This window comes from Microcaecilia unicolor, chromosome 3, assembly GCF_901765095.1.
Source record: "Microcaecilia unicolor chromosome 3, aMicUni1.1, whole genome shotgun sequence".
Classification (NCBI taxonomy): domain Eukaryota; kingdom Metazoa; phylum Chordata; class Amphibia; order Gymnophiona; family Siphonopidae; genus Microcaecilia; species Microcaecilia unicolor.
Genome location: NC_044033.1, coordinates 319,931,980 through 319,938,589, shown reverse-complemented (window position 1 = coordinate 319,938,589; position 6,610 = coordinate 319,931,980). Strand labels below are relative to the sequence as shown.

Genomic DNA, 6,610 nt, shown 5'->3' with positions numbered 1-6,610 from the left:
TCAAAGTTAGAACAGGGACGTCCAGGTCAGAATTCTCCAAAAAGAGGTTCATCTCACATGTGTTTTTGAACAAGATTTCCTGTTTGAAAATACATAAGATGGATATCCATGTGCTAAAGAGGTCCAGCAAGGACAGCCATTTTACAAACTGTAAATATCCAAATTATGAATTGGGTGGGGGGAGGGGGAATAAGGGACATTGACATCTTCTCAGAAAATGGTCACACAGATATCCATGCAGAGCAGAGGGGGCAGCCTAGTGGTTAGTGCAGTGGACTGTAAATCAAGGGACCTAGATTCAAATCCAACTTTAACTTGAAATTGTGAGCCCTCTGGGAACAGAAAAATATCTACTATACCTGAACAAACACTACTTCAGTAGCCTTCAGGCTTGCAGATAGCTTATATATGTAACCAGTTGTAGAAATTGGTTTAATGTGTTTACCTTACTGTTGAGAGAGCAGGGGGGTTTGCTAGAGGTGTCCTGACTTGCTATGGAAATATTCAGCCAGGAGGACTTCCTGCACATGAGCAGTTGATACCATAGAGACTCCTGCACATGAGCAGAACATACCATAGAGATTTGCACTGACACCTAAGATTTTAAAAGTGCTAAAAATAAGTTTGAAAAGTATTTGCATTAAATCTAATTGCAGAATTTAGGTGTTAGGAGATGGAATTGATATGCTATGTACTCAAATTTGTTTAAATCATATGCAAATTAGTCTGTTTTTGGGAGGTTCTCATTTGCATATGGATAAAAATTGTTAGAAATGTTTACAGCCTTAATGCTAGGACATGACTGATCAAAAATGTGGAATTTGATCCAAAAACGAAGGGTTTATCTGGTGTTTTTTGACTGGAAATTCCAATTAGAGTGTCTATGTTAATCTACATTCAAATAGAGCTCTCTGATTGGCTGAGCAGCTCTTGTTAGAATTTTGCCCGGGAATAGAGCAGAAAGAGCAACTGAAGATTTGACTGAGCCAGGACCTGCATTCTGTGAGCTCTGGGTGTAAGAATTGAAAGAAAGAATTGATAAAATTTGACTGATATATTAAAAGAGTGATCGACTTGTTTGAAGTAAAGCAGGAAATTGAGGAGAGGTTTGTACTAGATTTGAAAGTTTTAGTTCTCTCTCCTGAGGAAAGGATTGTGAGTTTTCAAGTTGATTTGGTCCTAATAGTAAGGATCAGAAATCATTAAACATTTAAGGAAAAAGATTTATTTCTGAAAGAGATTAGTTGAGATTTACAAGCTTGAGTTTTTTTCTGCTGAGAGAGGAGTGGATCTATGAATGTGTGTGTGTGTGGATGAGACCCAGCAGTGGGCTTCAAGATCTCAGCAGCTTGGAAGAAACAAAAAGGGTTGCTTTTTAGATAGTCAGGGTAAAGTTATAATAAAGCTACTTAGGAAATTAGAACTGAGGAAATTCAATTTATTTTATTTTTTCATAGTTTAGCACTCAGTCCAGGTTCCAGTTTCAGGCAGGCTGATCTAAAAGACACACTCACTGCAGGGAGGCAGTATTTCTCCTTTTATTTTATTTTCAGATTAAGTTTAGGAAGAAGACAACTTTTAAAGGAGAGATCTCTTGAAGACTGAGTCTGCAACTGGAAGTTGAGTCAGTAACTGGAAGTTGAGTCTGCAACTGGAAGTTTCCTTCAGCTAAGTACAGAGAGAGACAATTCACATTTTTTCTGAAACTCCTGTTTACCACACAAGTGAACTGAGATTTTACATGAAATACACCTAAGGAACATTCCTATTTTGAGTTGGAAATCTTTGAAGTGTTATACTGACTTGTAATTTGGTTAGGAGAATAAATGTTTGGTTAGTAAAGAAATTAGAGTGTATACTGGATCCAGTAGGGAATCAGCAGTTTTACTGGTCTAATCCTGTACAAACTAACTGAAGAGTATTTCTTTCTGTTTACCAGTACAGTTAAATAATTTCATTCCACTTTAATAAATAATTTCTTGTTACATATATAAGTGAGTAGTATCTAGATTTATTGTAAATCAAATTGATTCCATTCACAGGAATTTATGTTCACCTTTATGCATTCATCCGGTATTATCTTTTAAGGATGATGTTTTATTCTATGTTCACTCTGTCTCTGGTGACCTGAGCACAGTTAGTTCCCTCGGCTGGCGCGACTACATATTAGAGGTATTTTGATACTGTGTGAAGTCTTACCACAGACGGGTGACATATATTTAGGTACAGTAAGTATTTTTTTGTTACTGGAGGGCTCATATAAATATTTTTAAAGTTAAAAGTTAAAATAGAATTTGAACTACACTAACCACTTGGCTGCTCCTTAGATTTACTTCCTGCTATGATAAAAATGCCCACAATATCTGAGGCTGTCATGAATCTACTACTACTAATCATTTCTATAGTACTGTACACATTATATGCAGGTACTTTCTCTGTTCCTAGAAGGATCACAATCTAAGTTTTTGTACCTGAGGCAATGGAGGGTTAGGTGACTTTGGAGCTGCAGTGGGAATTGAACACAGGTCGCCAGGATCAAAGCTTGCTGTGCTAACCATTAGGCCACACCTCCCTCCCTAAGGTTCCCTTTCAATTTCACTTTCAGGGGAAAGGGAGTGGGATAGTAACCACTGGGGGATTAAGGAGGTGTCATGCCTTAATCCCTCCAGTGGTCAGCTGCTAAATAAGAGCATCTTTTTGTACCCTTGACTTTCCAGAAATAGGTCTAAATAAGGACGTCTTTCTTTTTAGACTTGGACATTTCTTCCCCTTCGGTAATCACTGTTGGACATTCTGATTTTGGGCCCTCCAAAAAGTGCTGAAAACACACCTACAACACACTCCCTTGTTGTTTGGACATATGGCAGTGTTAGATATTCAAATCCTGCCTTTGGGCGTTTTAAGCACATGGATGTCCATTTCAGGACATCTATATGCTCCAAAAATAAGTGTCTTAATGTGTACACTGCCTAGAAGCTGAGTATACTGAATTTTCAGTTGGGAGACTGAATCTTCTACTCAGTAGTCAGTACAGTACCCACACAAGCTTATGTAATAAACTATGAAAACTTACAGACCCTTGTGCCTGTCACGATGGTGACTGTTTCCTTGTCTGTGCTCCCCTCGCCCTCTGGTGGCCAGAACCAGTGGCTGCTATGGACTGTCACCCGTTCCAGACTTCAGCCTAGTCTGGTCCAGATCTTCTGGGCTGCCAGACTTGCTTTTCTTGTTTGTGCCTGAACAGCACCCGTACCTGCCTTGTGATTCCTGCAGCTGAACTTCAGTTGCTAATGGGCTTTATTAACTCCCTGGAAACTTCTGTGTTTGCCTTTGCATCGTCTAAGGTCCCTGGTATGTTGGTGTGCTCTGTGCACTTCTGCCTAGTCCAGTTTCTTGACTGAGTTCCTTGTCTGGTTCTAGTTAGTCTATGTGTAGTTTAGCTTTGGTTTTATTGCTTACTTCCTAGTCTTGTTTCTGGTCTGTATTCCTTGTCTAATTCAGGGTTGTCTGTGTTTCTTTCTTAGTGGCTGCTAGGCAGCTTTCAGTCCTGACTCTCACCTGTCTGTGTTTCTGTCTTAGTGGCTGCCTGGCAGCTTTTAGTCCTGACTCTGTTGTGTGTATCCTGTTGGTATCCAGTTCCTGCCCAGTCCTGTAAGTCTGGCCGGCCGCCTGCACTCAGGGGCTCAACTCCTGAGGAACGGTGGTCAAGTGCTGGTAAAGTCTAGCTGTTCCTGCTCTGCCTGTTCCAGCTTGTTTGCCTCAGCTGCAACTTCAGTCTGGGGTTCCAGTCCTGTTCTGCCTTGTCTCTGGTTTGGGGTGGTTTTGCCTGCCACTGCCGCTCCTCGGCAGTGGTCCAAGGGCTCACAAACCCAGTGTTTCCGTGAGAAGCCTAACAGTGCCAAAGTGCGGTAAGCAGTTAGCATTCAATATAGCACTCATTAACAGCTACTGCAAAGCCATGGTAACTAGCGGTTCTTTGTAATAGCTGTTGTAGAGAAGCTAGGGTCCTGCTATGGGGTGCTAGCAATGACAGCTAGATACTCTGCTAAAATATGTTTTTGCTTATCTATAACATCACTAGCTGCAAGAAAGAAGAAGCTTCCAGGAGGTCTAATGTTATAAAGAGGGGAGGAGACTTGTTTTGGAGGGAATGTGTATAAAATCTTCTGTTCAATTCAAATCCCTGTCTTTTTTTCTTTGACCATACCCCCACCCCCAGCTAAATGACCTGAATGTGAGGGGAGAGCCTTGCAGTCCAAAGACATAGCAATGCAATCCAAAGCAAGTATAGGAGTAAGAGATAGCTGGTTATCCTAGTCAGGACAATCAGTAAGGAGAAGTCTAGGAGCATTTGCTATGAGAGTAGCTGTACAAACTGTGCACTATGACTAAGACAATCTTTCACCTATTCTTAGAATCAAGGAGGAAAGGCGCTGCTTGGAATGATTCTGTATTTCCAGCAAGGCGACCAGGACCACATTCCTGGAACAACTCCAGTGACTGCAGAAGAAACTTTAATCAGCTTACAGTCTTCCTGTGGGTTCCCCCCCCCCCCCCCCCCCCCCGGATAGTATTATTCCCATGGGATAAGATATTATCGTTGACTGTTAGCACTGACTGAGCTAAATATTTTGTGGATTGTTCTGTGATTTGATTGGTTAGACTGTGCTTATGTTGGCTTAATTTCAGAAAGGATGGCATATGATCCAGAGAAGGATCCAAGAGGACAGGCAGAAGGTAGATACCACAGCAATGTACCACCTCATGATGCAGGCCACACTGGTCACAGAGAGCCAGGGAGAGGAGGAGCCTGCAGCATCTGGCAATTTAAATGTTGATGTAGGCACCGTGAATGAGGAGGAGGTAGTGGGATACAAACCTCTTCATTCACCTTTGGCCTTTGATGACACTATGGCTGCATATAGAGCCCCAGAAGGTCCAAAAGTAGGCAGGTGACGGAGCAGCAGTTGATCACCTGTGCTGAGTGCCTCTTGAACATTATCACCTCTTCCCTAATCAGTTGAAATGTAAGCTTCAGCAAAATGAGAGAATGGTGGCCGTACAGGAGAAACAGTTTGAAAAAAACATAGAGAACATTAGTGAATGAAATCCTGACTCATAACTGGGTCCATTTTTCAGAGCCATACACCCAACCTTCCACCCCTGCATCTCTTCACAGAACAGTTGCCGGGAACACCAACGCCCTTTGGTCTTGCTGCATCTGCTGCCAAGAGACTGGCCATTGAGATCTACAAAAACTACCTTCCTAACTTCTGTGGATACTGGGCCATCATTCACCTATCCAAAGCCTCCACCCTTACAGTTAGCACCTGTCTCTTACATTAATAGCTGGGGGAAAATGGTTTTCCAAGACTTCATAGGGGCAGATGAATGTGAAGGTTGTAGGATGAGGAGTCACTCAGATTGTCCAATAGTGGTGATATATCATCTCATATCTCTGTACAGCATGCCTTGGAAGCAGGGAAAAGGGCGAAGGGCCTGGCAAGGGGGTGACAAAAGGGTAAGGGAAATGGCAAGAAATAGCGTGAAGGAGGATTAACTTATGTGAATGGGGAGAGGTCAAGGAGGGGGAACATGTTTGGATAGGGAATGTGGGCATGTCTCATTAAATGCACTGCTGCGAAAAAGAAATACACTTACTTTCACATGAAATGCCTATGTGTGAGTTTATTTCTTGCCCTCAGGTCCTGCTGCTTTTACAGTGATTTGTCAATGTGTGTGAGTGATTCAATATCCTCAGTGTCCTGCTATAGCACTTCTACTTCATCTGTTGTTTTACTAGGGTGTGTCCTCTTTAAACCTTTCTGTCTGTTATCCTATTGCCTAAAAACTGCAATTTTTGCTGGGTACTTTTTCTTTTTCTCTGAAACTGTGATTCCTGTGTTTCGGGGCTGGGCTGCCTGAAAGGAGTTCTCTGGGCTGGGTTTAGTTCCTGAGATGAGTGTGCTGAGTAACATACCTTAGCAGATAGGATTCCAGCAGGGATCTTAGCACCACGTGGGAGGAGGGGCTAATTGTATGCAGTCAGGACTACATAAAGAGGAGAAAGGGGGAAGAGTGCCTGACCTGTGGGCTGAGCAGAGGATTTCTGAGCTGGTTTGGTTTGTTGGCAACACATAGACAAAATTTTAGATAGTGCTGGGGAGGAGCCGGCCATCTTGGTACACATGGGTACCAACGACTTAGGAAAATGTGGGAGAGAGGTTCTGGAAGCCAAATTTAGTACATAAGTAATGCCTCACTGGGAAAAGACCAAGGGTCCATCGAGCCCAGCATCCTGTCCATGACAGCGGCCAATCCAGGCCAAGGGCACCTGGCAAGCTTTCCAAACGTACAAACATTCTATACCTGCTATTCCTGGAATTGTGGATTTTTCCCAAGTCCATTTAGTAGTGGTTTATGGACTTGTCCTTTAGAAAGCCGTCTAACCCCTTTTTAAACTCTGCTAAGCTAACCGCCTTCACCACGTTCTCCGGCAATGAATTCCAGAGTTTAATTATGTGTTGGGTAAAGAAACATTTTCTCCGATTTGTTTTAAATTTACTACACTGTAGTTTCATCGCATGACCCCTAGTCCTCTAGGGTAGCA

The 6,610-nt window shown here is 42.5% G+C and overlaps 1 long non-coding RNA gene across 1 annotated transcript; it reads right to left on the bottom strand.

Annotated features, from left to right (window-relative positions):
* Positions 1-244: 244 nt before the first annotated feature.
* On the bottom strand, positions 245-2,713 carry LOC115465082. Its single transcript, XR_003941318.1, has 3 exons — positions 2,629-2,713; positions 2,455-2,457; positions 245-256 (listed from the first exon to the last, which is right to left on the bottom strand). It is a non-coding gene; the product is annotated as an uncharacterized LOC115465082 (long non-coding RNA).
* Between the last annotated feature and the right edge of the window lie 3,897 nt (positions 2,714-6,610).